We start from the raw sequence: 10,965 nt of genomic DNA, 5'->3' as shown, positions 1-10,965 counted from the left end.
TGACAGGAAAGCCAGAGCTCCTTGGTCAAACCCAGTTGTGGCTCAGGTTGTTCGAGGATGCAGCCTACTGCAGGTCTAACAACTAGACTGAGCCATGCTCGAGCCTTGATGATCAACTGACCATAGTCTTCTTGGTCATACTTGTGCAGGTTTTGAGTGTTCTACCTTGGAGAGGTTAGATGGTACAAACTCCGTGGAACAGTTATAATTTTTGTGAGAGCTAAGCGTCTCACCCGATCCCCAGTCCTCGAAGTTAGAGGGACCAAGACTACGAGTATATCATAGTTGGTAGATCCAAGTCTTCTGCAGAAGTTACAGGGTGCATCTTAATTCTAGTTCTAGCCACTGGGAGTACTCTCTCGGTCACAGACCGTCCCCTTTGGATATCTGTATGGCTAGTCATACATGTTATTAAATAATAGACCCTCATATGGTCTCGGTTTGATACGATATCGAATGCTTGTGCGTACCCATAGGGTAAGTAAAAGATAAACAAAAAAAAAATGTTTCTTTTTCTTGTATAGTTTATGAGTGCAATTTTCGTAGTCCTCGTATCAATTCTTAGAAATTTATAATAACAAGTGATTCCTGTAAGAATGAGACAGTATCAAGTACATTTTTGTTATTTTATAGTAAAGTAGAAAGCATGCCTATCTTAGTAGTAATTTCCTTCTTAACAAGTTATATTGCCTAAAATTTTATATTCATGACACTTGAAAATGTTGCACATATCTGTACACAGGATATTGAGCACAAACATATGGATATAATACTTCTTACGTAGACAGGGTAGTTTGACTCTTTCTGCATTAATATTTTTTAGGTAACAAATAAGTGGAGCGTTCACGGGTGTCACTGCAGGAGTAGCCATGGGATCTTATTCTTCATTGATCTTGCTTAAAACTCTGAACAATTTAATTAATTCTGCATTTATGATTTGTAATAAATGAACATAATGCTCTGTTTAATATATTAAATGTTCCTTTAGTGCTCCTTTGTTTTACCCTATAATTCGTCCAACTCTTGGACTCGTTATTTCCGTTGTTTCAAAAAAAAAAATTACCAAATTTTTTCATCCAAATTATTGGGACGTTACACTCGTGGTCATGTGCCATGCTTTGGGGGTTCTATGCCACCTGTATCTCGTCTTAACTTCATGTTTACAAATGGAAGCCTTCAATGCGAAATTCATGTGTCATGGTTGATTATTCTCCTACTCAATCATAGGTGGGGAACACATTCGTAAAGTCAGAAAACAAAAAGGAGTTATTTCATTTGGAGGTGCCACGCTAGTGCACTGCGGACCCGCCTGAATTTCGAAGTCACACATCTCATTGCATGCTAAGAATTGCCTAGCCAAAATCGAAATCTCATTGACACATTCATATGTGATGAAGACCCTATTACAGTCATTTCAATGAAATACGAAGTCTATATTCAGAAACTTTATTGGGAACAAAAATAATGCGTTTATAATGGATATTAGGGATCCTCCTATTGGCAGGGATGTCAACGCCCATAACACCTATATAGAAGACCTTCCTCTTGAATTGCATTGATTGACCACCATGCGATTCAGAGTGGGCAACCCCTATATCTCGTGAGTAGCACATCAGAGAGCATGAGGGTATTCACGAGTATGAAAATTCTTTATGAGCATCAACAAGCATGTGCAAGGCCCGCTTTTATCGCCCTCCTAACCGTCCAACCTCACATCCTTGTGAGGGGCTCGACAAGTGCATGTCAAGTGATGGTGATTCTTCTTGGCTAGGATGCTTTACTACGTCAAATTAGCAATTGGCTTAGACTACGTCAAATTATATTCCTATACATACAATATGACCACTATAAGGACATGCATAACTCACATTTTGATAAATGTAAATTTAAGTACAATTTCAATCTGCGTCCTACCTATTGGATCCTTATTTACAAATAAGAAGACCAACCTTCAATTCTATATACTGGACAAATTACGAAAATGCCCAAACACATGCAAATATTTAACAATTAATCATAATGGTAAAAGAGCATGTACAATTTGAGAGAGAAAGGCTAACCACGACCAATGAGCCACCGTCTATTCCACTCATGTATCAATTGCTTAATCACTCTTTTAAATAATTGCTATCATTCCTTTCATGCTTTGGTAGAGTCAGAAGGTAATGGAAGAAATCAAGAAAGGAAAGGGGGTTCCCCACCTTGTTTGCAATGGACAAAGCAGGAACTAGGAAGCTAATTGGTAATCCAGTTGCCGTATTTTGTTTCGTAATTGCTACTGGGCAAACTTTATGAGCTATTTTTAGCTATTAAATTGCACATTCTGAATATGTTACTTCACAAGCATGGACAGAAAATCGTCGCTTGTGGTCATATTTACATCATAGGATTCTCTTGACAGGGAGAGATAAATTTGTTTGCATGACTGACAGAATGTGACCACTTCAAAGTAGGGATGGCAATGGACCGGGGCCGGGGCGGGGGACAAGGTCTCCACCCCCACCCCTTTCAAAATCTGAACCTCCATCCCTGCACGGGGATGGATTTTAACCTCCACCCTCGCTTCCATCTCTGTTTCATGTCCTTCATCCCCATCCAAACGGGGGAAAAGCAGGGCGGGGCCCCATTTTCCCTCGGCTTATTGTCATCACTTAGAAGGATTGGGGATGGGGATGGGGATGGGTGTAAAATCCGTGAAATTTATGAAATTCTAAATGAATAAAAGGGAGCAGTTATGTGAAATAGTAAGATTTTAAGTTAGGCAGTACCATTTTTTTATGACTTGTGGTTTCTAGAACGAAACCTGTAACAAACTCTCAAAGGTGGTATTTGGATCCGGATCTTGGCAAGATCCGATAATCCGACCCAGTTCACGGGACCCAATGATAATTTAAATGGTTTCGGGATAATAGTGTGAGATCCGAAACACATTTAAGGTAAGAGAGGGCAAGTTTAGAACCAACGGGTGAAAAATCCACCTGAAAATGGAAGAAATCCATCAACAAGGAAAAACGTCCAAATATGACATAAATAAAATTTTCTTGCAAATGTAAACACCAAGTGATGGTGTGGTGTAGTGGTAGGATGCACGGTTGTGGGGAGTTACAACCCAAGTTCAAAACCCCGGAGTGCCCACGTAGAAATGAAAAACATTGTTTTTTTCATAAAATCCGGAACAAGACTAAAAGAGTTAAATACACTTTAATTCACACACTTTGCAACGAAAAATAGTGTAGCACAAGTGGTGGGGCTCGTTACCTTGTAGGTTGATGATCCTGGTTCAAAACCCCCTGTGCATGGATTTTTCTTTTTGCACAGGAAAGTGACGATTTCTATAAATAAAAGAAAAAAAAAAACTCTACCTCATAACCACCTCCCACCAAAAACGTGTTGGAGTGGTTTTGGCTCCTCTTTTTTTTCAAGAAACAAGAAAAAAATCCCACCAAATGGGGGAGGGTACCACTAAAAGAAAAAAAAATGGAAGTTTGAATAACTTTGCTAATAAGAGGGAGGGGTAGTATTGGAAACTCCAAACACCCACTAAAAAGGTGGGCTGGAGATTAGGTTTTTGAAAAAAATTAAAAATTTCCCTAAGTAGGGAAGTAAGCTAAATGGGGGTGAAAGGAGAAAACGGCTGAACTGTTTTCTCTCTCTCTCTCTCTCTCTCTCTCTCTTAACGTTTTTGGCCCATCCGTCCTTCTCTTCCACCGTGGTGGTCGGCCATTGTAGCTAGACGTGTCGACCTTCTCTGCTGATCGTGTGGACTCCATCACAGAAGTGGTGTGCGGCTCCAACGGGAAGAAGAAACCAACATTTTTGCCAGTTGAAGCTTCGAACAGGTAAGTGGCATGTTATTTGTGTGTGGTTGATCATGGTTCTGTGATCCCAACAATGGTTAACGCCCCATCATGGCATTACCAGCATGGGTGGTGAGTCCACCATCACAAGGGTTTCAAATATAAGCTTTGGACCCTCCATTGTGATAGAACTGAATAATGGGGATTTTACTCCACATATTTATGATCGATGCCCTGCACATGGATATGTACAGTGCGGCTAATGTAGGTCTTGGCAACACCAACGGTCAGGAATGGTGGTTGGTAGCAGGAGGCCCAGTTGGGGCGCTGGTGGTCTGTCCCCAATATACAAAAAAAAGGGGCGGAGGCCCTGACCATCACCACGTTGGTATGGTCTGTTGGCTGTGGCTTTTCACACAGAATGGAAGGACTGAATTATAATGGGGTTTGGATGCACAACATAGGTTCATAATTATTTTGTAGCAATAATTTTTCTAGGCTAAATATCATATACAATGACTGGGCATTTGATTCGTAGGGGCAGAATAGTTGCACACAATGGTTGGATTGCATAAAACAAAACTGTTAACTTATATACATATCAAATCAGTAAATTAATTGTAATTGTTAACAAGATGTTATTTGTTGAGTTGAACTAGTTATGTATGACTAAATAGTATACAAAAAAAAAATTTGATGATGAATATATGAAGTTGTTTATTTTGTAATCATTGATATATAGTGGCTGGACCAATTGACAGATTTAATTATATGTTAGTCTACGTTATTTTAGTATTAGCAGTGTTGTTATGCATGTTGAATCTACCCTTATGGCAGCACTTAGGATCTTAAAAAAAATTTGGGTTCTATTTCCTTTTAATTGCATTTCTTACAGGAGAGTTACAGACTATACTGTGTTAACACATGTATTGACATCACTGTGATACATAGACTACTCAAAAGGGGCTAAATAACAAAACAAGGATAGGCCTACACACATTATTAACCCATGTTTTGGCTGGGACTAATATTTAGAAAGTGTATGGTTTGACTTAACATCTGATTTCTTGTTGTTATGACGTTAGGTCTGATAATTTTAGTTGGGTTATTGCTTAATGAACTATGAACCTTTGCAATATATAACCAACACCCATAGTTCAATAGTGTATAACACATTGATGAATGTCCCTGTAGACACAGATCTTTTGAAACAGACTTAATCATAACGCACGATTGGGTTGCTAACATATATATATATATATATATATATATATATATATATATATATATATATTTCATCAAGGTTTGCATATTAAAAGTACATATATATAGGTGTTATATCTTGATCTTGATGTAATGTGACCTAAACTAGAATAATACAGACCCTCCCTGGCCCTATTGAGTTGTTGAGAGTGGGTTGGTCTGGTCGGTTCAGTGCTAGCCACGAACATTATGCCTCTCATTGACCTAAGATACGAGGGGTGTTGGTGGGTTTTTAGGTATTGAAAGACGACCAGAACTGGGACACATTGCTCCTAATAACAGAACACTGACTTAAGTGTGCTGCAGAGCTGTAAGATGGTTACCATAACCAGTTATATATATATATATATATATATATATATATATAAAAAACCAGACAGCATGCTACAACTAAATCCAATTTGTCGCTGGGTTTGGACCCCATTCCAACACTAATTAGACTTATGACAGCCAACGTGTTGAGTGAAGGCCAAGTGATTTTCACTATGAGCTTGCCTATATATATATATATATATATATATATATATATATATATATATATATATATATATATATATATATATATATATATATAATGTATTGCTTCACATAGATGGCATGGTATGTGGGATGCGGGTGCATATACTCTCGTTCTAGAATTTTAAAAAAACTATGGGCTTTGAGTCAAGCCATGATTCTGAGAAATGCTATTTTGATGGCGCTTATGGCACCCTGAAAAAAAAAAAATCTTACAATGTGTGTGAACCCCAAGGCGGGTTCGGGATTTTGAGAATCTTCTGTGGTATGATGACCCGCACAGGAAAATAATTGAGAAATCATAATATGGGATTTATGAGGCTTTGGGTATACCTGAAAAAAAGTATATGTTACCGGACCCCTCGTAGTGCGATAGCTCGCACTTGGTTATAAAGAAAATATAAAATGAAATATAAAACGTCATAAAACCTTTGAGACTCTGGGTATACCTGAAAGACGGTATATGTTACCGGATTCTCCGGGCTCTGGGTACACCTGAAAGATGGTGTATGTTACTGGACCCATGGTCTACCTTGGAGAGGGTAGGTGGTACAAGCTTCGTGGACATTTCTTGTCTTCGTGAGAGCTAGGCATCTCACCAGGTCCCCAGTCCACGAAGTTAGGGGACCAGGACTACCAGTATGTCCTAGGTGGTAGAGCCAAGCCTTCTGCAGAAGTATAGGGTGCATCCTAATTTTTGTTCTAGCCACTGGGGAGTTCTCTCTCGGTCACTGGACGTCCTCTTTGGATATTCGTACGGCTAGTCATACGGGTTATTAAATAATAGACCCCCGTATGGTCTCGGTCCGCTATGAGGTCTATGCCTGTGCGTACCCACAGGGTAAGAGTAAGATAAACATTAAATAATTTAAGTTAAATGAAATACTCATCCTTGAAGAATAGTGTACTGTTGATATGACTTTCGTAAAACTTGTAGAATCTACAGATTTTGCTAATGTGAATAATTGTATCTTTAATTCAGTTATCTTTTGCACTGTATCATGAATTAGAAATCATAATCATTTTCTTAGAATGATATAAATTTCCATGCTGGTTATATCTATAGTTGTTGCACATAATTGTACACATGACACTGAGCACCACATATAAATATAATGCTACTTACGCAGACAGGGGAGTCTGACCCTTCTGCTTTAAATATTTTCAGGTAGTAATTAAATTGGAGCATCGTTGGCGTCGCGTATGGAAGTAGTCAAGAGATCTCAGTTTTTCAGTGTTTACTGTTTGAACTCTGATTAGTAGATTTACATTTCTGTTATGGGATGTAATTAATGACATTAATGTTTCAATTAATGAATGGTATATTTAGTACTTCTCTGTTTTACCCTGTAATGCACCCGACTTGTGTTTTTCGCACTTCCGCTATTATTAAAAAAAAAAAATTACTCCAAAATTTTTACTATAAACAGTTGGGGCGTTATAGCTTTGGTATCAGAGCGGGACTGAAAAACATGAGATCTTGGCTCTTCCAGCGACCGCGATGACATTGTAAGTAGGTGTACTGTTCCTACCTACTTATGGGTATTGCCATGAAACAAGTGTGTGTGTGTTTGTTGAAATCAGATATTGAGACTAGTATACAAGGAAAATAGTTGTTGTTGTTATCTCCGTAACCTGCTAAAACAAAGTAGTGGTATAGGATTAGAAAACACTCAACAACGTGAAGAATAAAATCGAGGTTCAAAAACCCGAATTCAAGAAGAATTTTGGTGGGAGGCGATTCCACCCTCAAAACAAGAAGCCACAACACGAGAATGGCACCAAACCCAGACCAGGACAGAATCAAAGGTGCCAGAAGTGCAATCGTTTTCACCCCGGACAACAATGTCCCCGTGAGACAGGAGGGTGTCTTTACTGTGGAAAAATGGGACACTATATCAAGGAGTGTCGGAAGAAGCAAGCCGATGATGCACGACGTGGTATTGGAGGACAACAACCTCAACAACACCGTGCACCGCCACCACAGCCTCAGGCGGCTCCACAACGCGTAGCAGGACGCGTGTATGCCACCACAGCTGACCAACTGGAGACGGGGAACCTTGTGCAAGGTACCGTGCTTGTTTCGGGCCAAGCTGCCCTTGTCTTATTTGATTGTGGAGCTTCACATTCCTTTATATCTGTAAATTTTGCAAAACAACTTAGTAATCCCACTGAATCATTAAACCATGAATTAGTGGTATACAACCCCATAGGGCTTAATGAAATCTGTGTGAACTATATGCCAGAAGTAGAGATCATATTAGGGAATCACAACCTACCTGCTAATTTAGTATTACTCGATATGACCGAGTATGACGTCATATTAGGTATGGACTGGCTGTTTGAACATTACGCCAGGATTCTCTGTAGAGAAGGAAAGGTTGTTCTGTCTCGACCTAACATGCCAGAGGTTGTATTTCGTCTAGCAAGACCAGGTATTCAAAAAAAGGTTGTTTCGACCCTCAAGGCCCAAAAGTATCTCCGTCGGGGAGATATGGCTTTCTTAGTCAGTATGATCGGAGGAGAAGGAAAGTTGACTCCGATTGAAGAGCTGGAAATCGTTCGTGATTTTGCTGATGTATTCCCAGAAGAACTTCCTGGACTTCCTCCTCAGCGGGAAGTCGAGTTTGGGATTGAACTGATGCCAGGTACAAAGCCAATATCAAGAGCACCTTATCGGATGGCACCAGCAGAGTTGGAAGAACTGAAGAAGCAGTTGCAAGAACTGATGGAGCGTGGTTTTGTACGACCAAGCACGTCTCCATGGGGAGCACCGGTCCTGTTCGTGAAAAAGAAGGACAGGTCTATGAGACTATGCATAGACTATAGAATGCTGAACCAAGCAACTGTGAAGAACAAATATCCTCTACCCCGTATTGAGGATCTATTTGATCAACTGAAAAGAGCAAAAGTCTTTTCTAAGATTGATTTGAGGTCAAGTTATCATCAGTTGAGAATAAAAGATGAAGATATCCCAAAATCAGCGTTTCGAACCAGATATGGGCATTTTGAGTTTGTGGTAATGCCATTTGGACTCACTAATGCCCCAGCAGCATTCATGGACCTGATGAATTGGGTATTCAGGCCATACTTAGACTCCTTTGTCGTCATCTTCATTGATGATATATTGATATATTCAGAAAATGCGGAGGAACACAAAGAACATTTGAAAATTGTCTTAGAAACCCTCCAGACACATCGGTTATATGCCAAGTTCTCGAAATGCGAATTTTGGCTTGAAGAAGTCATGTTCCTTGGACATGTGATCTCGAAAGATGGAGTTTCAGTAGATCTTGCCAAAGTTGAAGCTGTGATGAATTGGTCACAACCAAAGAATGTCAGCGAAATCCGAAACTTTCTAGGATTAGCTGGCTACTATAGGCGATTTATCCAAGACTTCTCCCGAATCGCTATGCCAATGACCAAACTTCTACGAAAAGGGGTAAAGTTTGAATGGAATGAGAAAAGTGAAGAAAGCTTTCAAACTCTTAAAGCTAAACTTACCACAGCTCCAGTGTTAGCCTTACCGTCTGGAAGCGGAGGATTCGTGGTGTACACTGACGCTTCTGGTACTGGACTGGGGTGTGTACTGATGCAGCATGGCAAAGTCATTGCCTATGCATCACGACAACTGAATATTCATGAGAGGAATTACCCCACTCACGACCTGGAGTTGGCGGCCGTGGTTTTTGCTTTGAAGGTTTGGAGACATTATTTATATGGGGAGCAGTTCGAAGTTTTCACTGATCACAAGAGCTTGAAGTATCTGTTTTCTCAGAAGAAACTTAATATGCGACAATGAAGGTGGCTCGAGTTCATCAAGGACTACGAATTTACAATCTCGTACCATCCCGGGAAAGCAAATGTAGTTGCTGATGCCCTTAGTCGTAAGGCTGGGGGGAATCTTTCTAACCTGGTAAGTCTTGAATGGAAGATGATTTCTGAGTTCATAGAATGGAGACCTTTCTCCGACGATCAAGGCATACTTAGGCTGTCTAGCTTGACGGTACGATCAGAACTGCAAGAGCGGATCATGATTAAGCAAAAAGAAGACTCGCAGTACGGGAAGATGGAGGCATTGACATTGCAAGAAGACACGGCTTTCCAGCGCAAGGAGGATGGAAGTATATGGTTTAAGGATCGACTATGGGTACCGAGTGATCCAGAGACCAGAGAAGAATTATTAGCAGAGGCACATAAGAGCAAGTATACCATTCACCCGGGCAGTACCAAGATGTTCAAAGATCTTCAATACAGGTACTGGTGGAATGGTATGAAGCGTGATGTTGCAAGGTAACCAATTCACGAGAAAATTTTATGTGTTCTAGTTAGGTTGTTCTTTCTATGATATAAGATCAGAATTATGCTAATTTTTGCTATCATTCTAGATACGTCGCAAAGTGCTTGACATGTCAACAAATCAAAATCGAGCATCAAAGGCCAGGAGGAACGATGCAGCTGATGGAAATTCCTCAATGGAAATAGGAACATATCACGATGGATTTCGTGATGGGGTTACCACGAACCCGAAAGAACCATGACTCTATTTGGGTAGTGGTTGACCGACTTACTAAGTCAGCACACTTCCTACCGATGAGAAAGGGTCAGTCACTGGAGAGCCTGACTGATCTGTATATCCAGGAGATAGTGCGACTACATGGGGTGCCAGTCTCGATTATTTCTGATAGAGACCCTCGGTTTACCTCACGACTGTGGGGGCAGTTACAAAAGGCATTGGGGACTAAGTTGAAGTTCAGCACTGCCTTTCATCCACAAATCGACGGACAGTCAGAAAGGACCATACAAACACTGGAAGACATGCTTCGTGCTTGTATGTTGGATTGGAAAGGCGAATGGGACACTCACGTGGTACTAGCAGAATTCGCTTACAATAATAGCTACCATGCGAGTATTGGCATGGCGCCCTTCGAAGCACTGTATGGGCGGCCTTGTAGGTCACCAGTATATTGGGATGAAGTTGGCGAAAGAATAGTTGAGTTGCCAATGGTACTTCAACATTACACTGAACAAATACAGAAGATACGAGATCGACTTAGAGCAGCACAGAGTCGACAGAAAAGTTATGCGGATCAGAGACGTAGAGAGCTTAGTTTCGAAGTGGGAGATGCAGTGTTTGTCAAGGTATCGCCGACCAAGAGCGTTTTCAGATTCGGAAAGAAGGGAAAGTTGAGTCCTAGATACGTCGGACCTTTCCCGATATTAGAGCGGATCGGTGAAACGGCTTATCGAGTTGAGCTACCATCTCAACTTGCCAAGATTCATAATGTATTTCACGTATCGATGTTGAGAAAATACATTCAAGATCCATCACACGTGATTCAGTTTGAGGACATCAGTGTGCAAGAAAATCTGACCGTAGAAGAGAGAC

The sequence above is a fragment of the Nuphar pumila genome, chromosome 10 (assembly GCF_984573655.1).
Source record: "Nuphar pumila chromosome 10, dmNupPumi1.hap1.1, whole genome shotgun sequence".
Taxonomy (NCBI): domain Eukaryota; kingdom Viridiplantae; phylum Streptophyta; class Magnoliopsida; order Nymphaeales; family Nymphaeaceae; genus Nuphar; species Nuphar pumila.
The sequence above is the reverse complement of the archived record's forward strand: the minus strand, read 5'-3'. Positions refer to the sequence as shown.